General features: G+C 29.5%; 1 protein-coding gene across 11 annotated transcripts in view; it reads right to left on the reverse strand.

The window, feature by feature from the left end:
* LOC145268331 (FERM domain-containing protein 5-like) overlaps window positions 1–27041 on the reverse strand; it is a 441205-nt gene that overhangs the window by 127020 nt on the left and 287144 nt on the right. The window lies entirely within an intron of this gene.

The following is a 27041-nucleotide window of genomic DNA, read 5'->3' on the forward strand; positions in this document are numbered from 1 at the left end:
TCTTATTCCATTTTCTGACTATTGCGTTATCTTATTTATTCCATTTTTTGACTATTGCGTTATCTTATTTATTCCATTTTCTGACTATTGTGTTATCTTATTTATTCCATTTTTTGTACTATTGCGCTATCTTATTCAATTTTTTGACTATTGCGCTATTTTATTCCATTTTTTGACTATTGCGTTATCTTATATATTCCATTTTATGACTATTGCGCTATCTTATTCCATTTTCTGACTATCGCGTTATCTTATTTATTCCATTTTCTGACTATTGCGTTATCTTATTTATTCCATTTTCTGACTATTGCGTTATCTTATTTATTCCATTTTCTGACTATTGCGTTATCTTATTTATTTCATTTTCTGACTATTGCGTTATCTTATTTATTCCATTTTCTGACTATTGCGTTATCTTATTTATTCCATTTTCTGACTATTGCGTTATCTTATTTATTCCATTTTTTGACTATTGCGTTATCTTATTTATTAATTTTCTGACTATTGCGTTATCTTATTTATTCCATTTTCTGACTATTGCGTTATCTAATTTATTCCATTTTTTGACTATTGCGTTATCTAATTTATTCCATTTTTTGACTATTGCGTTATTTTATTTATTCCATTTTCTGAATATTGCGTTATCTTATTTATTCCATTTTCTGACTATTGCGTTATCTTGTTTATTCCATTTTTTGACTATTGCATTATCTTATTTATTCCATTTTCTGAATATTGCGTTATCTTATTTATTCCATTTTCTGAATATTGCATTATCTTATTTATTCCATTTTCTGAATATTGCGTTATCTTATTTATTCCATTTTCTGACTACTGCGTTATCTTATTTATTCCGTTTTTTGACTATTGCGTTATCTTATTTATTCCATTTTTTGACTATTGCGTTATCTTATTTATTCCATTTTCTGACTATTACGTTATCTTATTTATTCCATTTCCTGACTATTGCGTTATCTTATTTATTCCATTTTTGACTATTGCGCTATCTTATTCCATTTTCTGACTATTGCGTTATCTTATTTATTCCATTTTCTGACTATTGCGTTATCTTATTTATTCCATTTTTTGACCATTGCGTTATCTTATTTATTCCATTTTCTGAATATTGCATTATCTTATTTATTCCATTTTTTGAATATTGCGTTATCTTATTTATTCCATTTTCTGAATATTGCATTATCTTATTTATTCCATTTTCTGAATATTGCGTTATCTTATTCCATTTTCTGACTATTGCGTTATCTTATTTATTCCGTTTTTTTACTATTGCGTTTTCTTATTTATTCCATTTTTTGACTATTGCGTTATCTTATTTATTCCATTTTCTGACTATTGCGTTATCTTATTTATTCCATTTTCTGACTATTGGGTTATCCATTCTTTGACTATTGCATTATCCATTTTTTGACTATTGCGTTATCTTATTTATTCCATTTTCTGACTATTGCGTTATCTTATTTATTTCATTTTTTGACTATTGCGTTATCTTATTTATTCCATTTTTTGACTATTGAGTTATCTTATTTATTCCATTTTCTGACTATTGCGTTATCTAATTTATTCCATTTTTTGAATATTGCGTTATCTTATTTATTCCATTTTTTGACTATTGCGTTATCTTATTTATTCCATTTTTTGACTATTGCGTTATCTTATTTATTCCATTTTCTGACTATTGCGTTATCTTATTTATTCCATTTTTTGACTATTGTGTTGTCTTATTTATTCCATTTTCTGACTATTGCGTTATCTTATTTATTCCATTTTTGGAACTATTGCGCTATCTTATTCCATTTTTTGACTATTGCGCTATCTTATTCCATTTTTTGACTATTGCGTTATCTTGTTTATTCCATTTTCTGAATATTGCGCTATCTTATTCCATTTTCTGACTATGGCGTTATCTTATTCCATTTTTTGACTATTGCGCTATCTTATTCCCTTTTCTGACTATTGCGTTATCTTATTTATTCCATTTTTTGACTATTGCGTTATCTTATTTATTCCATTTTCTGACTATTGCGTTATGTTACTTATAACATTTTTTGACTATTGCGTTATCTTATTTATTCCATTTTCTGACTACTGCGTGATGCATTCTTCGACTATTGCATTATCCATTTTTTGACTATTGCATTGTCTTATTTATTCCATTTTCTGACTATTGCGTTATCTTATTTATTCAATTTTTTGACTATTGCGTTATCTTATTTATTCCATGTTCTGACTATTGCGCTATCTTATTTATTCCATTTTCTGACTATTGCGTTATCTTATTTATTCCATTTTTTGACTATTGCGCTATCTTATTCCATTGTCTGACTATTGCGTTATCTTATTTATTCCATTTTCTGCCTATTGTGTTATCTTATTTATTCCATTTTTTGACTATTGCGTGGTCTTATTTATTCCATTTTCTGACTATTGCGTTGTCTTATTTATTCAATTTTCTGACTATTGCATTATCTTATTTATTCCTTTTCTTATACTATTGCGCAATCTTATTCAATTTTTTGATTATTGCGCTATCTTATTCCATTTTTTGACTATTGCGTTATCTTATTTATTCCATTTTCTGACTATTGCGCTATCTTATTCCATTTTCTGACTATTGCGTTATCTTATTTATTCCATTTTTTGACTATTGCGTAATATTATTTATTCCATTTTTTGACTATTGCGTTATATTATTTATTCCATTTTTTGACTATTGCTTTATCTTATTTATTCCATTTTCTGACTATTGCGTTATCTTATTTATTCCATTTTTTGACTATTGCGTTATCTTATTTATTCCATTTCTTCAGTATTGCGTTATCTTATTTATTCCATTTTTTGACTATTGCGTTATCTTATTTATGCCATTTTCTGAATATTGCGTTATCTTATTTATTCCATTTTCTGACTATTGCGTTATCTTATTTATTCCATTTTCTGACTATTGCGTTATCTTATTTATTCCGTTTTTTGACTATTGCGTTATCTTATTTATTCCATTTTTTGACTATTGCGTTATCTTATTTATTCCATTTTCTGACTATTGCGTTATCTTATTTATTCCATTTTCTGACTATTGGGTTATCCATTCTTTTACTATTGCCTTATCCATTTTTTGACTATTGCGTTATCTTATTTATTCCATTTTCTGACTATTGCGTTATCTTATTTATTCCGTTTTTTGACTATTGCGTTATCTTATTTATTCCATTTTTTGACTATTGCGTTATCTTATTTATTCCATTTTTTGACTATTGCGTTATTTTATTTATTCCATTTTCTGACTATTGCGTTATCTTATTTATTCCATTTTTTTACTAGTGTGTTGTCTTATTTATTCCATTTTCTGACTATTGCGTTATCTTATTTATTCTATTTTTTGTACTATTGCGCTATCTTATTCCATTTTTTGACTATTGCGCTATTTTATTCCATTTTTTGACTATTGCGTTATCTTATATATTCCATTTTATGACTATTGCGCTATCTTATTCAATTTTCTGACTATCGCGTTATCTTATTTATTACATTTTTTACTATTGTGCTATCTTATTACATTTTCTGACTATTGCGTTATCTTAGTTATTCCATTTTTTTACTATTGCGCTATCTTATTACATTTTCTGACTATGGCGTTATCTTATTTATTACATTTTTTTACTATTGCGCTATCTTATTACATTTTCTGACTATTGCGTTATCTTATTTATTCCATTTTTTACTATTGCGCTATCTTATTACATTTTCTGACTATTGCGTTATCTTATTTATTCCATTTTTTGACTATTGCATTATCTTATTTATTCCATTTTCTGACTATTGCGTTCTCTCATTTATTCCATTTTTTGTACTATTGCGCTATCTTATTCAATTTTTTGACAATTGCGCTATTTTATTCCATTTTTTGACTATTGCGTTATCTTATATATTCCATTTTATGACTATTGCGCTATCTTATGCAATTGTCTGACTATCGCGTTATCTTATTTATTCCATTTTCTGACTATTGCGTTATCTTATTTATTCCATTTTCTGACTATTGCCTTATCTTATTTATTCCATTTTCTGACTATTGCGTTATCTTATTTATTCAATTTTTTGACTATTGCGCTATCTTATTCCATTTTCTGACTATTGCGTTATCTTATTTATTCCATTTTCTGACTATTGCGTTATCTTATTTATTCCATTTTTTGACCTTTGCGTTATCTTATTTATTCCATTTTCTGAATATTGCGTTATCTTATTTATTCCATTTTTTGACTATTGCGTTATCTTATTTATTCCATTTTCTGAATATTGCGTTATCTTATTTATTCCATTTTCTGACTATTGCGTTATCTTATTCCATTTTCTGACTATTGCGTTATCTTATTTATTCCGTTTTTTTACTATTGCGTTTTCTTATTTATTCCATTTTCTGACTATTGCGTTATCTTATTTATTCCATTTTCTGACTATTGCGTTATCTTATTTATTCCATTTTCTGACTATTGGGTTATCCATTCTTTGACTATTGCGTTATCCATTTTTTGACTACTGCGTTATCTTATTAATTCCATTTTCTGACTATTGCGTTATCTTATTTATTTCATTTTTTGACTATTGCGTTATCTTATTTATTTCATTTTTTGACTATTGCGTTATCTTATTTATTCCATTTTCTGACTATTGCGTTATCTTATTTATTCCATTTTTTGAATATTGCGTTATCTTATTTATTCCATTTTCTGACTATTGTGTTATCTTATTTATTCCATTTTTTGTACTATTGCGCTATCTTATTCCATTTTTTGACTATTGCGCTATTTTATTCCATTTTATGACTATTGCGCTATCTTATTCCATTTTCTGACTATCGCGTTATCTTATTTATTCCATTTTCTGACTATTGCGTTATCTTATTTATTCCATTTTCTGACTATTGCGTTATCTTATTTATTCCATTTTCTGACTATTGCGTTATCTTATTTATTTCATTTTCTGACTATTGCGTTATCTTATTTATTCCATTTTCTGACTATTGCGTTATCTTATTTATTCCATTTTTTGACTATTGCGTTATCTTATTTATTAATTTTCTGACTATTGCGTTATCTTATTTATTCCATTTTCTGACTATTGCGTTATCTAATTTATTCCATTTTTTGACTATTGCGTTATCTAATTTATTCCATTTTTTGACTATTGCGTTATTTTATTTATTCCATTTTCTGAATATTGCGTTATCTTATTTATTCCATTTTTTGACTATTGCGTTATCTTGTTTATTCCATTTTTTGACTATTGCGTTATCTTATTTATTCCATTTTCTGAATATTGCATTATCTTATTTATTCCATTTTCTGAATATTGCGTTATCTTATTTATTCCATTTTCTGACTACTGCGTTATGTTATTTATTCCGTTTTTTGACTATTGCGTTATCTTATTTATTCCATTTTTTGACTATTGCGTTATCTTATGTATTCCATTTTCTGACTATTACGTTATCTTATTTATTCCATTTCCTGACTATTGCGTTATCTTATTTATTCCATTTTTGACTATTGCGCTATCTTATTCCATTTTCTGACTGTTGCGTTATCTTATTTATTCCATTTTCTGACTATTGCGTTATCTTATTTATTCCATTTTTTGACCATTGCGTTATCTTATTTATTCCATTTTCTGAATATTGCGTTATCTTATTTATTTCATTTTTTGACTATTGCGTTATCTTATTTATTCCATTTTCTGAATATTGCATTATCTTATTTATTCCATTTTCTGAATATTGCGTTATCTTATTCCATTTTCTGACTATTGCGTTATCTTATTTATTCCATTTTCTGACTATTGGGTTATCCATTCTTTGACTATTGCGTTATCCATTTTTTGACTATTGCGTTATCTTATTTATTCCATTTTCTGACTATTGCGTTATCTTATTTATTTCATTTTTTGACTATTGCGTTATCTTATTTATTCCATTTTTTGACTATTGAGTTATCTTATTTATTCCATTTTCTGACTATTGCGTTATCTTATTTATTCCATTTTTTGAATATTGCGTTATCTTATTTATTCCATTTTTTGACTATTGCGTTATCTTATTTATTCCATTTTTTGACTATTGCGTTATCTTATTTATTCCATTTTCTGACTATTGCGTTATCTTATTTATTCCATTTTTTGACTATTGTGTTGTCTTATTTATTCCATTTTCTGACTATTGCGTTATCTTATTTATTCCATTTTTGGAACTATTGCGCTATCTTATTCCATTTTTTGACTATTGCGCTATCTTATTCCATTTTTTGACTATTGCGTTATCTTATTTATTCCATTTTCTGACTATTGCGCTATCTTATTCCATTTTCTGACTATTGCGTTATCTTATTCATGACATTTTTTTACTATTGCGCTATCTTATTACATTTTCTGACTATTGCGTTATCTTATTCCATTTTTTGACTATTGCGCTATCTTATTCCCTTTTCTGACTATTGCGTTATCTTATTTATTCCATTTTTTGACTATTGCGTTATCTTATTTATTCCATTTTCTGACTATTGCGTTATCTTATTTATTCCATTTTTTGTACTATTGCGCTATCTTATTCCATTTTTTGACTATTGCGCTATTTTATTCCATTTTTTGACTATTGCGTTATCTTATTTATTCCATTTTCTGAATATTGCGTTATCTTATTTATTCCATTTTCTGAATATTGCGTTATCTTATTTATTCCATTTTCTGACTATTGCGTTATCTTATTTATTCCGTTTTTTGACTATTGCGTTATCTTATTTATTCCATTTTCTGACTATTGCGTTATCTTATTTTTTCCATTTTCTGACTATTGGGTTATCCATTCTTTTACTATTGCGTTATCCATTTTTTTACTATTGCGTTATCTTATTTATTCCACTTTTTGACTATTGCGTTATCTTATTTATTCCATTTTTTGAATATTGCGTTATCTTATTTATTCCATTTTCGGACTATTGCGTTATCTTATTTATTCCATTTTCTGACTATTGCGTTATCTTATTTATTCTATTTTTTGACTATTGCGTTATCTTATTTATTCTATTTTCTGACTATTGTGTTATCTTATTTATTCCATTTTCTGACTATTGCGTTATCTTATTTATTCAATTTTTTGACTATTGCGTTATCTTATTCCATTTTCTGACTATTGCGTTATCTTATTTATTCCATTTTTTGACTATTGCGCTATCTTATTCCATTTTCTGACTATTGCGTTATCTTATTTATTCCATTTTTTTACCATTGCGCTATCTTATTCTATTTTCTGACTATTGCGTTATCTCATTTATTCCATTTTCGGACTATTGCGTTATCTTATTTATTCCATTTTCTGACTATTGCATTGTCTTATTTATTCCATTTTCTGACTATTGCGTTGACTTATTTATTCCATTTTCTGACTATTGCGTTATCTTATTTATTCCATTTTTTGGCTATTGCGCTATCTTATTCCATTTTTTGACTATTGCGTTATCTTATTTATTCCATTTTCTGACTATTGCGTTATCTTATTTATTCAATTTTCTGACTATTGGGTTATCCATTCTTTGACTATTGCCTTATCCATTTTTTGACTATTGCGTTATCTTATTTATTCCATTTTCTGACTATTGCGTTATCTTATTTATTTCATTTTTTGACTATTGCGTTATCTTATTTATTCCATTTTTTGACTATTGAGTTATCTTATTTATTCCATTTTCTGACTATTGCGTTATCTTATTTATTCCATTTTTTGAATATTGCGTTATCTTATTTATTCCATTTTTTGACTATTGCGTTATCTTATTTATTCCATTTTTTGACTATTGCGTTATCTTATTTATTCCATTTTCTGACTATTGCGTTATCTTATTTATTCCATTTTTTGACTATTGTGTTGTCTTATTTATTCCATTTTCTGACTATTGCGTTATCTTATTTATTCCATTTTTGGAACTATTGCGCTATCTTATTCCATTTTTTGACTATTGCGCTATCTTATTCCATTTTTTGACTATTGCGTTATCTTATTTATTCCATTTTCTGACTATTGCGCTATCTTATTCCATTTTCTGACTATGGCGTTATCTTATTCCATTTTTTGACTATTGCACTATCTTATTCCCTTTTCTGACTATTGCGTTATCTTATTTATTCCATTTTTTGACTATTGCGTTATCTTATTTATTCCATTTTCTGACTACTGCGTGATGCATTCTTCGACTATTGCATTATCCATTTTTTGACTATTGCATTGTCTTATTTATTCCATGTTCTGACTATTGCGCTATCTTATTTATTCCATTTTCTGACTATTGCGTTATCTTATTTATTCCATTTTTTGACTATTGCGCTATCTTATTCCATTGTCTGACTATTGCGTTATCTTATTTATTCCATTTTCTGCCTATTGTGTTATCTTATTTATTCCATTTTTTGACTATTGCGTGGTCTTATTTATTCCATTTTCTGACTATTGCATTATCTTATTTATTCCTTTTCTTATACTATTGCGCAATCTTATTCAATTTTTTGATTATTGCGCTATCTTATTCCATTTTTTGACTATTGCGTTATCTTATTTATTCCATTTTCTGACTATTGCGCTATCTTATTCCATTTTCTGACTATTGCGTTATCTTATTTATTCCATTTTTTGACTATTGCGTAATATTATTTATTCCATTTTTTGACTATTGCGTTATATTATTTATTCCATTTTTTGACTATTGCTTTATCTTATTTATTCCATTTTCTGACTATTGCGTTATCTTATTTATTCCATTTTTTGACTATTGCGTTATCTTATTTATTCCATTTCTTCAGTATTGCGTTATCTTATTTATTCCATTTTTTGACTATTGCGTTATCTTATTTATGCCATTTTCTGAATATTGCGTTATCTTATTTATTCCATTTTCTGACTATTGCGTTATCTTATTTATTCCATTTTCTGACTATTGCGTTATCTTATTTATTCCGTTTTTTGACTATTGCGTTATCTTATTTATTCCATTTTTTGACTATTGCGTTATCTTATTTATTCCATTTTCTGACTATTGCGTTATCTTATTTATTCCATTTTCTGACTATTGGGTTATCCATTCTTTTACTATTGCCTTATCCATTTTTTGACTATTGCGTTATCTTATTTATTCCATTTTCTGACTATTGCGTTATCTTATTTATTCCGTTTTTTGACTATTGCGTTATCTTATTTATTCCATTTTTTGACTATTGCGTTATCTTATTTATTCCATTTTTTGACTATTGCGTTATCTTATTTATTCCATTTTCTGACTATTGCGTTATCTTATTTATTCCATTTTTTTACTAGTGTGTTGTCTTATTTATTCCATTTTCTGACTATTGCGTTATCTTATTTATTCTATTTTTTGTACTATTGCGCTATCTTATTCCATTTTTTGACTATTGCGCTATTTTATTCCATTTTTTGACTATTGCGTTATCTTATATATTCCATTTTATGACTATTGCGCTATCTTATTCAATTTTCTGACTATCGCGTTATCTTATTTATTACATTTTTTACTATTGTTCTATCTTATTACATTTTCTGACTATTGCGTTATCTTAGTTATTCCATTTTTTTACTATTGCGCTATCTTATTACATTTTCTGACTATGGCGTTATCTTATTTATTACATTTTTTTACTATTGCGCTATCTTATTACATTTTCTGACTATTGCGTTATCTTATTTATTCCATTTTTTACTATTGCGCTATCTTATTACATTTTCTGACTATTGCGTTATCTTATTTATTCCATTTTTTGACTATTGCATTATCTTATTTATTCCATTTTCTGACTATTGCGTTCTCTCATTTATTCCATTTTTTGTACTATTGCGCTATCTTATTCAATTTTTTGACAATTGCGCTATTTTATTCCATTTTTTGACTATTGCGTTATCTTATATATTCCATTTTATGACTATTGCGCTATCTTATGCAATTGTCTGACTATCGCGTTATCTTATTTATTCCATTTTCTGACTATTGCGTTATCTTATTTATTCCATTTTCTGACTATTGCCTTATCTTATTTATTCCATTTTCTGACTATTGCGTTATCTTATTTATTCCATTTTTTGACCTTTGCGTTATCTTATTTATTCCATTTTCTGAATATTGCGTTATCTTATTTATTCCATTTTTTGACTATTGCGTTATCTTATTTATTCCATTTTCTGAATATTGCGTTATCTTATTTATTCCATTTTCTGACTATTGCGTTATCTTATTCCATTTTCTGACTATTGCGTTATCTTATTTATTCCGTTTTTTTACTATTGCGTTTTCTTATTTATTCCATTTTCTGACTATTGCGTTATCTTATTTATTCCATTTTCTGACTATTGCGTTATCTTATTTATTCCATTTTCTGACTATTGGGTTATCCATTCTTTGACTATTGCGTTATCCATTTTTTGACTACTGCGTTATCTTATTAATTCCATTTTCTGACTATTGCGTTATCTTATTTATTTCATTTTTTGACTATTGCGTTATCTTATTTATTTCATTTTTTGACTATTGCGTTATCTTATTTATTCCATTTTCTGACTATTGCGTTATCTTATTTATTCCATTTTTTGAATATTGCGTTATCTTATTTATTCCATTTTCTGACTATTGTGTTATCTTATTTATTCCATTTTTTGTACTATTGCGCTATCTTATTCCATTTTTTTACTATTGCGCTATTTTATTCCATTTTATGACTATTGCGCTATCTTATTCCATTTTCTGACTATCGCGTTATCTTATTTATTCCATTTTCTGACTATTGCGTTATCTTATTTATTCCATTTTCTGACTATTGCGTTATCTTATTTATTCCATTTTCTGACTATTGCGTTATCTTATTTATTTCATTTTCTGACTATTGCGTTATCTTATTTATTCCATTTTCTGACTATTGCGTTATCTTATTTATTCCATTTTTTGACTATTGCGTTATCTTATTTATTAATTTTCTGACTATTGCGTTATCTTATTTATTCCATTTTCTGACTATTGCGTTATCTAATTTATTCCATTTTTTGACTATTGCGTTATCTAATTTATTCCATTTTTTGACTATTGCGTTATTTTATTTATTCCATTTTCTGAATATTGCGTTATCTTATTTATTCCATTTTTTGACTATTGCGTTATCTTGTTTATTCCATTTTTTGACTATTGCGTTATCTTATTTATTCCATTTTCTGAATATTGCATTATCTTATTTATTCCATTTTCTGAATATTGCGTTATCTTATTTATTCCATTTTCTGACTACTGCGTTATCTTATTTATTCCGTTTTTTGACTATTGCGTTATCTTATTTATTCCATTTTTTGACTATTGCGTTATCTTATTTATTCCATTTTCTGACTATTACGTTATCTTATTTATTCCATTTCCTGACTATTGCGTTATCTTATTTATTCCATTTCTGACTATTGCGTTATCTTATTTATTCCATTTTCTGACTATTGCGTTATCTTATTTATTCCATTTTCTGACTATTGCGTTATCTTATTTATTCCATTTTTTGACCATTGCGTTATCTTATTTATTCCATTTTCTGAATATTGCGTTATCTTATTTATTCCATTTTTTGACTATTGCGTTATCTTATTTATTCCATTTTCTGAATATTGCATTATCTTATTTATTCCATTTTCTGAATATTGCGTTATCTTATTCCATTTTCTGACTATTGCGTTATCTTATTTATTCCATTTTCTGACTATTGGATTATCCATTCTTTGACTATTGCGTTATCCATTTTTTGACTATTGCGTTATCTTATTTATTCCATTTTCTGACTATTGCGTTATCTTATTTATTTCATTTTTTGACTATTGCGTTATCTTATTTATTCCATTTTTTGACTATTGAGTTATCTTATTTATTCCATTTTCTGACTATTGCGTTATCTTATTTATTCCATTTTTTGAATATTGCGTTATCTTATTTATTCCATTTTTTGACTATTGCGTTATCTTATTTATTCCATTTTTTTGACTATTGCGTTATCTTATTTATTCCATTTTCTGACTATTGCGTTATCTTATTTATTCCATTTTTTGACTATTGTGTTGTCTTATTTATTCCATTTTCTGACTATTGCGTTATCTTATTTATTCCATTTTTGGAACTATTGCGCTATCTTATTCCATTTTTTGACTATTGCGCTATCTTATTCCATTTTTTGACTATTGCGTTATCTTATTTATTCCATTTTCTGACTATTGCGCTATCTTATTCCATTTTCTGACTATTGCGTTATCTTATTCATGACATTTTTTTACTATTGCGCTATCTTATTACATTTTCTGACTATTGCGTTATCTTATTCCATTTTTTGACTATTGCGCTATCTTATTCCCTTTTCTGACTATTGCGTTATCTTATTTATTCCATTTTTTGACTATTGCGTTATCTTATTTATTCCATTTTCTGACTATTGCGTTATCTTATTTATTCCATTTTTTGTACTATTGCGCTATCTTATTCCATTTTTTGACTATTGCGCTATTTTATTCCATTTTTTGACTATTGCGTTATCTTATTTATTCCATTTTCTGAATATTGCGTTATCTTATTTATTCCATTTTCTGAATATTGCGTTATCTTATTTATTCCATTTTCTGACTATTGCGTTATCTTATTTATTCCGTTTTTTGACTATTGCGTTATCTTATTTATTCCATTTTCTGACTATTGCGTTATCTTATTTTTTCCATTTTCTGACTATTGGGTTATCCATTCTTTTACTATTGCGTTATCCATTTTTTGACTATTGCGTTATCTTATTTATTCCACTTTTTGACTATTGCGTTATCTTATTTATTCCATTTTTTGAATATTGCGTTATCTTATTTATTCCATTTTCGGACTATTGCGTTATCTTATTTATTCCATTTTCTGACTATTGCGTTATCTTATTTATTCTATTTTTTGACTATTGCGTTATCTTATTTATTCTATTTTCTGACTATTGTGTTATCTTATTTATTCCATTTTCTGACTATTGCGTTATCTTATTTATTCCATTTTTTGACTATTGCGCTATCTTATTCCATTTTCTGACTATTGCGTTATCTTATTTATTCCATTTTTTTACCATTGCGCTATCTTATTCTATTTTCTGACTATTGCGTTATCTCATTTATTCCATTTTCGGACTATTGCGTTATCTTATTGATTCCATTTTCTGACTATTGCATTGTCTTATTTATTCCATTTTCTGACTATTGCGTTGACTTATTTATTCCATTTTCTGACTATTGCGTTATCTTATTTATTCCATTTTTTGGCTATTGCGCTATCTTATTCCATTTTTTGACTATTGCGTTATCTTATTTATTCCATTTTCTGACTATTGCGTTATCTTATTTATTCAATTTTCTTACTATTGCGTTATCTTATTTATTCCATTTTTTGACTATTGCGTTATCTTATTTATTCAATTTTCTTACTATTGCGTTATCTTATTCCATTTTTTGACTATTGCGTTATCTTATTTATTCCATTTTTTGACTATTGCGTTATCTTATTTATTCCATTTTCTGACTATTACGTTATCTTATGTATTCCATTTTCTGACTATTGCGTTATCTTATTTACTCCGTTTCTTGACTATTGCGCTATCTTATTTATTCCATTTTTTTACTATTGCGCTATCTGATGTATTCCATTTTCTGACTATTGCGCTTTCTTATTTATTCCATTTTTTGACTATTGCGCTATCTTATTCCATTTTCTGACTATTGCGTTATAATATTTATTCCATTTTTTTACTATTGCGCTATCTTATTCCATTTTCTGACTATTGCGTTATCTTATTTCTTCCATTTTTTGACTATTGCTTTATCTTATTTATTCCATTTTTTTACTATTGCGCTATCTTATTCTATTTTATTACTATTGCGTTATTTATTCCATTTTTTTACTATTGCGCTATCTTATTCTATTTTCTGACTATTGCGTTATCTTATTTATTCCATTTTTTTACTATTGCACTATCTTATTTATTCCATGTTCTTACTATTGCACTATCTTATTCTATTATCTGACTATTGCGTTATCTTATTTATTCCATTTTCTGACTATTGCACTATCTTATTTATTCCATGTTCTGACTATTGCACTATCTTATTTATTCCATGTTCTGACTATTGCACTATCTTATTTATTCCATGTTCTGACTATTGCACTATCTTATTTATTCCATGTTCTGACTATTGCACTATCTTATTTATTCCATGTTCTGACTATTGCACTATCTTATTTATTCCATGTTCTGACTATTGCACTATCTTATTTATTCCATGTTCTGACTATTGCACTATCTTATTCATTCCATTTTCTGACTATTGCGTTATCTTATTTATTCCATTTTCTGACTATTGCGTTATCTTATTTATTCCATTTTTTGACTATTGCGTTATCTTATTTATTCCATTTTTTGACTATTGCGTTATCTTATTTATTCCATTTTCTACTATTGCGTTGTCTTATTTATTTCATTTTCTGACTATTGCGCTATCTTATTTATTCCATTTTCTGACTATTGCACTATCTTATTTATTCCATTTTCTGACTATTGCGCTATCTTATTTATTCCATTTTCTGACTATTGCGTTATCTTATTTATTCCATTTTCTGACTATTGCGTTATCTTATTTATTCCATTTTCTGACTATTGCGTTATCTTATTTATTCCATTTTCTGACTATTGCGTTATCTTATTTATTCCATTTTCTGACTATTGCGTTATCTTATTTATTCCATTTTCTGACTATTGCGTTATCTTATTTATTCCATTTTCTGACTATTGCATTATCTTATCTGATAAGTGATATTTTCTATTCGATGATAGAACAGTACTTTGAAAGGATTGAGAACTATGATTAATTCGCAAGACAATCTGATAGATATTTATTGACATTAGACTTGTAAACGATCATGTTGTAGCCTCTAACCAATAGTTAAAGATTATCTTTTCACAAAACATAAAAAGAAGATGACAGTAGACCTGATAAACACATAATTTTTTTCTATTAGTGCTTTCAAAAAATATGGATAACTTTTTAATCTCGAAAATCTTAAACCAGATCATCTCTATAACACGCAACAGAGTAAAATGAAATTATGTTGTATACAGAGTCATATCGGCATTCATGCAAAATTAAAAAAAAAAACAGACAAAGCAACACACAAATGGGTGAACATAATACTTTCCAATATTAAGATTTTATTGCGTTATCTCATTTATTCCATTTTCGGACTATTGCGTTATCTTATTTATTCCATTTTCTGACTATTGCATTGTCTTATTTATTCCATTTTCTGACTATTGCGTTGACTTATTTATTCCATTTTCTGACTATTGCGTTATCTTATTCATTCCATTTTTTGACTATTGCGCTATCTTATTCCATTTTTTGACTATTGCGTTATCTTATTTATTCCATTTTCTGACTATTGCGTTATCTTATTTATTCAATTTTCTTACTATTGCGTTATCTTATTTATTCCATTTTTTGACTATTGCGTTATCTTATTTATTCAATTTTCTTACTATTGCGTTATCTTATTCCATTTTTTGACTATTGCGTTATGTTATTTATTCCATTTTTTGACTATTGCGTTATCTTATTTATTCCATTTTCTGACTATTACGTTATCTTATGTATTCCATTTTCTGACTATTGCGTTATCTTATTTACTCCGTTTCTTGACTATTGCGCTATCTTATTTATTCCATTTTTTTACTATTGCGCTATCTGATGTATTCCATTTTCTGACTATTGCGCTTTCTTATTTATTCCATTTTTTGACTATTGCGCTATCTTATTCCATTTTCTGACTATTGCGTTATAATATTTATTCCATTTTTTTACTATTGCGCTATCTTATTCCATTTTCTGACTATTGCGTTATCTTATTTCTTCCATTTTTTGACTATTGCTTTATCTTATTTATTCCATTTTTTTACTATTGCGCTATCTTATTCTATTTTATGACTATTGCGTTATTTATTCCATTTTTTTACTATTGCGCTATCTTATTCTATTTTCTGACTATTGCGTTATCTTATTTATTCCATTTTTTTACTATTGCACTATCTTATTTATTCCATGTTCTTACTATTGCACTATCTTATTCTATTATCTGACTATTGCGTTATCTTATTTATTCCATTTTCTGACTATTGCACTATCTTATTTATTCCATGTTCTGACTATTGCACTATCTTATTTATTCCATGTTCTGACTATTGCACTATCTTATTTATTCCATGTTCTGACTATTGCACTATCTTATTCATTCCATTTTCTGACTATTGCGTTATCTTATTTATTCCATTTTCTGACTATTGCGTTATCTTATTTATTCCATTTTTTGACTATTGCGTTATCTTATTTATTCCATTTTCTACTATTGCGTTGTCTTATTTATTTCATTTTCTGACTATTGCGCTATCTTATTTATTCCATTTTCTGACTATTGCACTATCTTATTTATTCCATTTTCTGACTATTGCGCTATCTTATTTATTCCATTTTCTGACTATTGCGTTATCTTATTTATTCCATTTACTGACTATTGCGTTATCTTATTTATTCCATTTTCTGACTATTGCGTTATCTTATTTATTCCATTTTCTGACTATTGCGTTATCTTATTTATTCCATTTTCTGACTATTGCATTATCTTATCTGATAAGTGATATTTTCTATTCGATGATAGAACAGTACTTTGAAAGGATTGAGAACTATGATTAATTCGCAAGACAATCTGATAGATATTTATTGACATTAGACTTGTAAACGATCATGTTGTAGCCTCTAACCAATAGTTAAAGATTATCTTTTCACAAAACATAAAAAGAAGATGACAGTAGACCTGATAAACACATAATTTTTTTCTATTAGTGCTTTCAAAAAATATGGATAACTTTTTAATCTCGAAAATCTTAAACCAGATCATCTCTATAACACGCAACAGAGTAAAATGAAATTATGTTGTATACAGAGTCATATCGGCATTCATGCAAAATTTAAAAAAAAAACAGACAAAGCAACACACGAATGGGTGAACATAATACTTTCCAATATTAAGATTTTAAACGTTCTATGAACATGATAATCAAAGAAAAATGGCAAGTATCCTAGGATTAAAGCTAAAATGATACATTACAGAACCATTGATGAGTAATCTTTAGTCTACAGAAAGGCAAGAACAGAAGACGTTATAGAAACCAGACTCCATATTATTTGTGCACTGTTTTGGTCGATGTAACCTCTGACCTTCTCCACGTATATCTTGTCGAACTCTGGAAATCTTTCTGTCAAACTCAGGAATCATCACGGAATTTTGAATAAAACCAACCAGAATAGGGGCAGCATGTCCTCGTTCTGTCTACCACGATCAGGTTGAAATCCTAAGTAATTCGCAGTAGTATTTTTGGGTCACGCGCACTGAGGATTAAATATTAAATCTCCAGGTGTGTAACTTTTACAACTGAGCTTTGACAAAAACTTCATCCACTGCGCTACGGGTTCTTGCGTAAGTTTGACATAAAGATTCCCAAGTTTGACAAGAAATACCAGAAAAGGGCTGGAGGTTATATCGATAAAAACGAGAGTAATGAATAGTAACAAGAATCTAAATAATACAAATAATTGATTCTCATCTAAAAAAAATTCAGAACCAGACACATTTTTGTTGTTGTACATAAAATAAATTCCCAGCATGCATTGAGAGAGTAAAATATGCGTATGCTCATTTCTATCCTCCAGCCTAGAATATCAAGTCGATTGCTGCACAAAACAAAAGCATAAATCTCAAGAAACAAGATTAAACCCAGAACTCCAACTGTTGAGCTCCACTAACAGGTTTCCTTCTCTAACATCAACAGTCTACGTTCCAACTAGTATTGGGACGATTAATTGGAATCGGAAAAATCGGTATCAGAAAAATTGATGCCCATTTTCCGATGCCAAAACGATTCTTTTGTCTTTTTTATTTGATTTTGTTTAAACCAAAATCCTCCATTGCTGCTAATAATGATGAAATAATATTTCTTGACTTTAAAATACCAGTAAAGCTAAAATCGATAGATCGCTCGCCACAAGTGTATTTTGACGTTTAAGAAAATATCTGCATGTGCTTTTACGAAAATCGGGGGAAATAACAATCTTATAGTTAAATAATTAGAGATTTATAAAAAATCGGAATCGGTAATTGTATCGGAATTGGGAAAAATATTCGGATAGTCTCATCACTAGTTTCAACCTTCCAGAGGTTGAAATCCAATTACAAGAGACTAAACCTGACCTATTGTCCCTGTGCAAAACTGGCATTGGACTGACTGCTTCCCTAGATGAGTTCATGATTAAAGGATACTCAAACTTTGCATCAAAATCTGACCCCCCAAATTATCATGGATATGGAAAATGTTATTAGAGATTGCTTTTCACGTAGTATGGAAATCTCCAGAGAAGATCCTAATTTGCCTTATATATGCTTCAGAGTAGCACTTGCTCACAACACGGCATTTGTATTTGCCCTCTATCGCCCCCATAACAGCAGAGTTACTATCATTGAGAGTATCTCTGAGAAAATTCACCACATTCTGTCTACCCATCCTTCGGCTAAAATGGAGACTTCAGATACTTCAATGTTCACAACATGGAATAGTTAGTCCACTCAAACAAGATGGGTGATAAGAGGAGGTCTCGACTGCCTATGACCTAACACAAATTGTTCACGAACCCACCCATATGCATGACTCTGACAGACAATATGCAAGTCTTCTTGACCGTTTTTTACAACTGTCCAGAAATGTGCTTATCCTTTGTTGTCTTCATTAGGATCTTCCGATCACTTCATTATCTTGGTTAAGATTTCAACACACACCATAATCCAATAATAGGAATGACATGACTACATTTTATTGAGTCATGATTGTTATTTTAAGATCCTCCTCTCTTAAAGTTTCGTCTGGCTTCATTTAATACAAATCAGATCGTATGACACATTGTGTTGGATTCAGTAAATGATTTTGCATTCTTTTCCTAGATTTTTTTTTTTTTTTTAAATCTAGGTTAAACATTTAATATAAATTAAAAATGGAAACATTCTCGTTTAAAAAAAATTAGTCAAATTATTTTTTTTTCATTTTTTGAAACAAAACAGAAATGAATAACGAAACTTGGTCAAGTCTTTGAAAACATTATGATGCAAGTTTAATTTGAAAATTCAAAAAACCGAACAAGGTTACATAATTTTTTATTAAATCATTATAACTATTTTTGTTCGGAGACTTTCGTTGTAAAAGCAATTTATTCATAGAAGAAAACTTATTGATTTTTTTGTTTTGTTGGTGGTATTAATCCAAAGTGTCAGCCCTTCGTGGAGAGAAAAATGTACATGTCTGATGTCGTTGACAGTTTCTGTGAAGCTTGAACTGATGTATATTTGCATGGTTGACACTAATTACCAAATAAAGAATCTTGATCTCACAACAACTTATTCAAAGAAAAAAAAAACTTCTTTTTTTTTTTTTTTTTTTTTTTTTTACAATGAAAGTCTTGGGACCCACTCCCCTCCTAAAAAAAGAAATGATTAAAATTATTTAATTCATAGAAAAAAAAACGTAAGTCTTATTCTATGAATAAGTTCTTTTTATAATGGAAGTCTTATGCTCCCCACCCATAAAAAAAATCAATTAAAATCATTGAATAAAAAAAACAAACAAACATTATTCGATTTTCTTAAACTAAAAAAAATATATATTTATTAACAACCAGCTAGCTTTACTGGCTTGTTATCACTATGCAAAGTTCTATACTTGAAATATTAATTTAAAATAATAAAAAATCTCATTAATAATTGTTGTAATCACGAAACAAAACTTTTCTCACTTATTCAATCAGGCAAACAAACATGAACATCTTTCATAATTTCGATACAAATTCATGTATCCTTTAAATGTGACCATAAATAAAGGAAAAGAAAGAAGAAATCAATTTGCCGTTTCATTTGAAATTTAGAAGTAGACCGCAACTTGTAGAAAATCAAATCAATTCCTTTAAAGAATGGGATACTTGAACACAATCCTCTTGATTGAATGATCCCTCAGACTTAAATAGAGACCTCTAGTATTCTTCTAGCTCTTATTCTTTTTAGTGATTTTTCTGATGCTTTTGTTAACCACCCCCGCACAGTATCTGATCTGAGACTATTCCTTTCTGTATATGTTCAGTTGATTTTGGAGTTTAATATTACACTGGCCAAAAAAAAAAAAAAATAAAAAAATAATTGTCAAGGTGCCTAAGATGTTTAAACTGTTTTTACTTAATTTGATGGTGTTGATTCCAAAAATGCTATCACTTTTTCCTATCATGTCTAGTTTTTCTGCTACGTTATAACCCTTCCTGTAGGAAACCAATAGCTACAATAAAAATAGGCAGAGCGACAAAACAACATTTTTATGGAAATTTAAGATACATATTCATGAAATCACATGAAAATATTCACAATTAAAGCTTGAAGTGGTAAAAAAATGCTAAGCATTATCCATAAACTGACATTTTACTGATTTTCTAAAATGTGAGGCTCCGGCATCATCGTGCTTGATAGACCAACAGTAGTCTGCAAGCATCCCAACTACCTTGATAGTAAACTTCTATGTCGCAGATATCTTGATGGAAGCGCTTCCCTTGCTAGTCGCTAACATCACCTAGATTTTCTGGAAAATGGGCAAGATGGCTGTGCAGAAAAGTTAATTGGATGCTCACATTTGCAACCAGTTGATAGAGACTTATGAGTAATGTTTCAACAAGTTCCTTGTAGTTTGGTGCCTTTATTTTTCCCAAGAAGAATTTTACTGCATTCGTAAATGCTGTCCAGGCACTCAATTTTGCAGGATTCATAAAATTACAGAAATTTGCATCATTCATTAAATTTCGAATCTAGGTGGTGGTGGTGGTGGTGGTGGGGGGGGGGGTCCATAAAAAAGATTGCAGCTTTTAATTTCTCTATGGTTAGGTCTGCAAATTTCATGCAAATATATTTGAAACCGTCACCATCGTCCTCAAGAGTTATTACAAACTGTTTCATGATACCAAGCTTTATGTGAAGAGAAAAAAAAACACACTTTTTGGAATGCTTCACCAAAGAAGCCAAAACATTGAGAGAGCCAGGAATCAGTTCACTAGGCAGAGACCAATATGTTTTTATCCAGTGCTCTGTTCTTGCTCTGCATTCCCACAAACACAAGAAGCAAGGAAATTTTGTGTAGTCATCTTGTAGCCTGAGAAGAACCCAACCATTTTCAAATCAACACATATGATCCATTGGCGCGGTTTGTATGTAATCTTTTTCAGAACAAATTTCATATTTTTCTTTGAGGTTCATTGAATGAACTAGAGGAACTGATCCATATACGTGGCCATTGTGAAGAAGAACACATTTTAAACTTCTTTTGGAACTGTCTATAAAAAGGCGCCAATCTTGAGAATAATACTGTTTGACACCAAGTTGTCACAGCAGGCCAGCAACATTATTGCAATATGCTATGTCATATTCCTGAGTGAAATATGACAAGAATTCAATATGGAATTTTCTAGAGAAGGTTATTAGAGTTCCAGGCTGAAGTAGATTTTTTCTTTGAGTCTTGAAGCTAAAACTTCAGAAGATTCTTTGGAAAGGTTGATATCTCCAGTCAGATCATTAAGTTCTCCCTGAGAAAAAAGCTGTGGTAGTGAAGAAGGAAAACTAAAGCTTGGTCTTCTTCAGAACCAGGCAATTCCAATTCAAGCCTTTAAACACTGGAACAGGAATTTTATTGCAGTGTAGAATTGGCCTAATTTTCGATAAACCAACAAACTTTTGTTCTTCCTGTTGATTCCCTTTGTTTTGACGGCACAGAAATAGCAGTCATCAAAATGGTTTTTGGGTTCACACCAGACCATTGGAATACCAAAGCAGAGTGATTTTCTATCCTTTTTTGTGTCCACTGTTGAAGATGCTAAACACATTGCTTGCATACAATATGGGCTGCCCATGCCTTATCTTCATCACCCAGCATTATTTTGAAGTAAGCAAGATGAGCAAACTTTACAAATTCACTGATCCGTTTTCTGTTGGATTGCAACATATTTTCCCTGCAAAAACGCATTTGGATTGTTTAAACAACATTGCCTAGGAGATGATGTAGCCATGCTTGATTTTTGCTTCAAAAAATCTGCAACAAAAGTAAAATAATGCAGCTTAATTATTTCCTGTCTGATTTCTAAATGAATTCCTAACTTTAAGAGAATAAACCTTACTTTAACCCAGAAATCAACAAAAACATGCTACAATCGATAGGCCTATTTACTACTCAGTGTCCACTTTTTACCACCTACATACCCTATTGTATAGCAAATTTGATTTTTACTTTATGGTTTATGATATCATAATCAATTAATATACATCATAATAACAACCTACAATTGTAATTATGAAACTAGAATGTATATAAAAACACACCTAATGTACTGTCGTGACACGCACCTATGCTTCACAGTCAGATAAACTATTCTAAAAAATAACAATTCTGAAGACTAGTACATAATCCACAGGTATTTTAAAGAGAAAAAGTAAAAACTGAAAAAGAAAAAATGACGGGTATGAGAAAGTAAAAACAATAACAAAAAAGGGTAGGCAAATGAATGGGTTAAAGAAATCGAAAGACTGAATAAGTTCATAATGAAATGTCACATAGCACGACAAAGTAAACAAACACATAGTCCAGAAGAAGAAATGACAAAAACATACTGTCAATGCCGAGGATGAGAGTGGATAAAGAAGAGACGTGCTGTGTTGCCAGCGGTTGCAAAAAGGAAGTAATGATTAACCAGAAGAGGAAATTAGGAAGAAAGTAACTTTTTAGTTAAGAGAAACTTAAAGGGAGATAATGGGTTCAAAACAGGGAGGCAGAACACCTACTTTTAAGGTAAAAAAAAAAAAAGTTATAAAATAGCAAATATCTCAACAACTTGACCTGATGAAAAAAAAAAAAATGATTTTCAGAATCAGCACCCTCAAAACTTATTCTAAATCAGCTTAGAAACTTTGGGTCTAAAAAAATATGTTGGCCAGTGTTATCAGTAGTTGTGTGCCGTGCTGAGTCATCTTTAAATTAACTGCAGTAAAGTACATTAATATAAAGTCAATAATATGGAAATAATAATAAAAACAGTTTGATTTGTCAGCTCAAAGGCAATTTGAGTGCAACTTTTACAACAAAAAAAAAAAAAAAAATATAAAATGAAATTCGCTCCAGACAAGTTAGAGAGCCACTTAATGTAAGGAGTTAAGAATGAAAGATAGGAGATACCTACTGACCTTGAAAATACCAAACCTATAAATAACTGTCAGCAGGAAGTAAGTTCCAAAAGCCTACAGTTTTAACTGACTTTAGATGTGAGATTAATTAATAGACAATAGCAGCTCTACATCATTATATTGCCAAGAACATGGTACAATAATAACAAATGGAAATCGGTTAGTCAGAAAAATAGTTTGATTTGGTAGTTTATACACTATTTGAGTCCAACTTCTAAAACTAACTGAATTTAAATGTTAGATTAATTAAAAGACAGCATCAGTTGAAATACAAGGGCTTCTTGAACAGATAATGCTTCTTTTTTAAATAATTTTAGATTTAATTTCCATTATCTACAATAAACAAAACCCACACGTATGTTTGTAGGCGTATCTTGCAAACACATTTTCGTTTTTGTTGAAGACTTATTTATCTAGAGGCAAAAACTATCAAAGAATCTCTTATTTCAGATTTCAAGAATTCTGCTGAAAGAGCAGTTTACTGATGCAACATTTTGTTTTTAGATTTTTTTGTTTCGTTTTATTTATCATGGGTGGACAATTCAGAATAGAGACATGAAATAAACGGGTGCCGCTTGAAGGCGGAGTATCTGTCAGACTGTTGCTGAACTCACTGTTTAAAAATTCCCACGATGTTATCTTAAACAGTCGCTGTTTGTTGTATACATTGCTTTAAATAACAACCCAAGCAAGATTTTATTCTTAGAAAAAAGAAACAAAAAACAAAAAAACAATTTCTTTATCATTAAAAGAATATCCGGCGTTATTTTGGCCTGATATTAACACTGTACACCTTTCATTGTTATTCTGTTTCACTTCACTCCAGTCAAAGTTGACAGAAATCAATGGATCCCTTCCCGAGGGCAAACATTTGATCTTTTTCTATATAGGATTTTTTCAATATACAAGTCTTCATGACAAGTCATGATCTTTCTATTTATTGTGTATGCAATATGGCGTTGGAATCAACAAAACGTTGCTTATGATTTATAGAAAACTGATGAAAGATGAGTTAGTTTAGATTAGTGTAAGCTTTCCATTCATTGAATACTAACTGGGGGGGGGGCGACCTTACCAGTCATAAAATATGACTAAATATATTTTTATTCACGCAGATTTCATATTTATTAATACTATTCTCTATTGAACAATTAATATATATATATATATATATATATATATATATATATTAGTAGACCGCCTGGCTTTGTCCGGTCAGAAAATACACTTAAATATGATATTTTGATTAGTGCGGATTCCATATTTATTATTATACTAGCAGGACCCATTAACCGGCGTTGCCCAGTGGAAGCATGACCCCCCTCCCCTCCGCCTGGCAAAAAAAAAAAAAAATTGTGGACAGTGGCAGTTTTGGCTGAAATATAAAAAAAAAAAAGCAAGTAAGGGAATGTGTAAATGTGGAGGTGGAGCAAATGTAACCCCCCCCACATACACACTAAGTAAAAACAATAAAGTTAAAAAAAAAAAAAAAAAGTAAAGTCAATTTAATATAATGTAACCAGTGGCCATGAGGTTAAGTTAGCTTTGAAATTTTGTAAGTTGTTGCCTCTGATAATATTGCAAGCTACCCCTATCTACATCAAGGGTAAGTTGTATTGCAACCAAACTTCAATCGTTGAAATCTTGCATTTCCGTGCTTGTTTTACAAGTATTTTAATGAAATGTGCTCTGACGAACTCAAAGCACTTGTTCCCTCTCAAGGTAATTACCCCCGACTAATCCAATAAGCAGCAAGATCCCACCCCTACGCCGTAGAGATCCCTAGATGATAGAAAACCTTCTACTCAAATAGTTTCTTCCCTCAAACTGCCAGACTTCGGAATTCCTTCCAGAGTCCCTGCTTACCAGACTGTACTATTGTGCAGAAGTTCAAGTGTACTGTGAATAGACATCTTGCTAATTAACTCTCTACATGGTATCGGTGCAAATTGTGTCCCAAATAATAGTCCCTTATGTCAAAGTGACACTGTGTTTTACTTGGGTTGAAAAAAAAAATTACAAAAAAAAAAAAAATATTAAGTCAGAGGATTTGTAAAGGTTATTGTAAAGATGAATAGATTACACTGGTATGGTCATGATGTTGAAAGGGGTGTATCCCAAGTGATACATTTCTTTCTTTTTCTTTCTCTTACGCATGCCTCAACGTGCCAATGTGTTTCAAAATGTCTGCCACAAAGCAACGCACCGCTACAACGCAAAGCAATGTGTCAAAAAAAAAAAAAAAAAAAAAAAAATTCTCCCCAACTCCTCCAAGCAACTTGCTTTATGGAGCCCAAGCACACATCATTTGCATGTGTGTAACTCCACTTTGCATGATCGTCTGAGACTGGCGCCATCTTGGATCTCCTTTCATCCCAACTCGCAGGAAAGACAGACAGGAGGGCGTTTGAAAGGTAGACCGTTCCTATTTTCCCCACATATGAATAATGTTCATCATCCTGGATAAACTGTTGTAGAAGCATAGATATCCTAAATCACAGAAAGGTTGACCGACCAAGGAAAACTTGAAAGCAAGTGATTAGACAAGACCAAACACAGTGGAATTTGAAGACCACTGAACTGTGAAAAGTGAATTGTGATCTTGCATGATACCAGAAAACGTCTGAACAAAGGAAAAGTTATGTTAACTGAACAGAGGAAGAAAGAAGTTTTTCCATTGATATATGGGAAGTAACGATGGCGCAGTAGTTACTGATGCAGACAGAGTTCAGCATGCCTCGTTCAAATTCTGTATCGGTGCCATCTACCTTCGCTGAAACCTTTAACAAAGTTAGAAAATGACCTCCAATTTGAAGTAAAATGGAGCCATAAAAAGATGGTTGCACATAATGCTATTAAGATAGCATTTACATAATTTAGCATTTACATAATTTAGCATTTACATAATTTAGCATTTACAAGAAACTTTTCCAACCACAGATGGCCATGACTAATAACACCTTACCGAACATTTAAACTCCTCACACCAACATTCACAGGTAATATATATTGGAACAAGTAAAAAAAAGAAGGTGGGATCCCTCTACTAGGCTAGAAAACTTCTCACACCTGCCAATATCATATTTCTACAAACTTCAAAGCCACCATTTGCCCATGCATGGAGTATTGTTCTCACATTTTGGTTGTAGCATCACCCACTAGTCTCTCACTTTAAGACAGAGTCCAAAACAGGGCCTCTGATCTAACACTGTCTACCAAGCTCCAACCCCTATCGCATCGTCGCATCCCTTTGCTTGTATTATAAGTACTACAATCGAATATGCTCTGAAAAACTTTCTGTACTTGTTCCCAGCAATGTAAATACTCCCAACCAACCTTTCAACCAGCGAAATCTCGTCCAATCACTGTAAAGGTTCTCAGATGCATATAAAGTTAATGTTAAATGATCATACACTTTTAGACACAATAATGTTTTTGATAACCAGTTCTTATAAATACTATCTGGTCCAGAAATGGATGCTCATTACTACTTGGTGGCTTGGAGGTGCATAATATTTTTATGTAAAATTTATATACATGAAAATGATCCCTTACTTAAAAGTCTAAAATATTGATTTTTTTATT

Source organism: Euprymna scolopes, chromosome 4, assembly GCF_053919585.1.
Source record: "Euprymna scolopes isolate OS-2025 chromosome 4, ASM5391958v1, whole genome shotgun sequence".
Lineage (NCBI taxonomy): Eukaryota > Metazoa > Mollusca > Cephalopoda > Sepiida > Sepiolidae > Euprymna > Euprymna scolopes.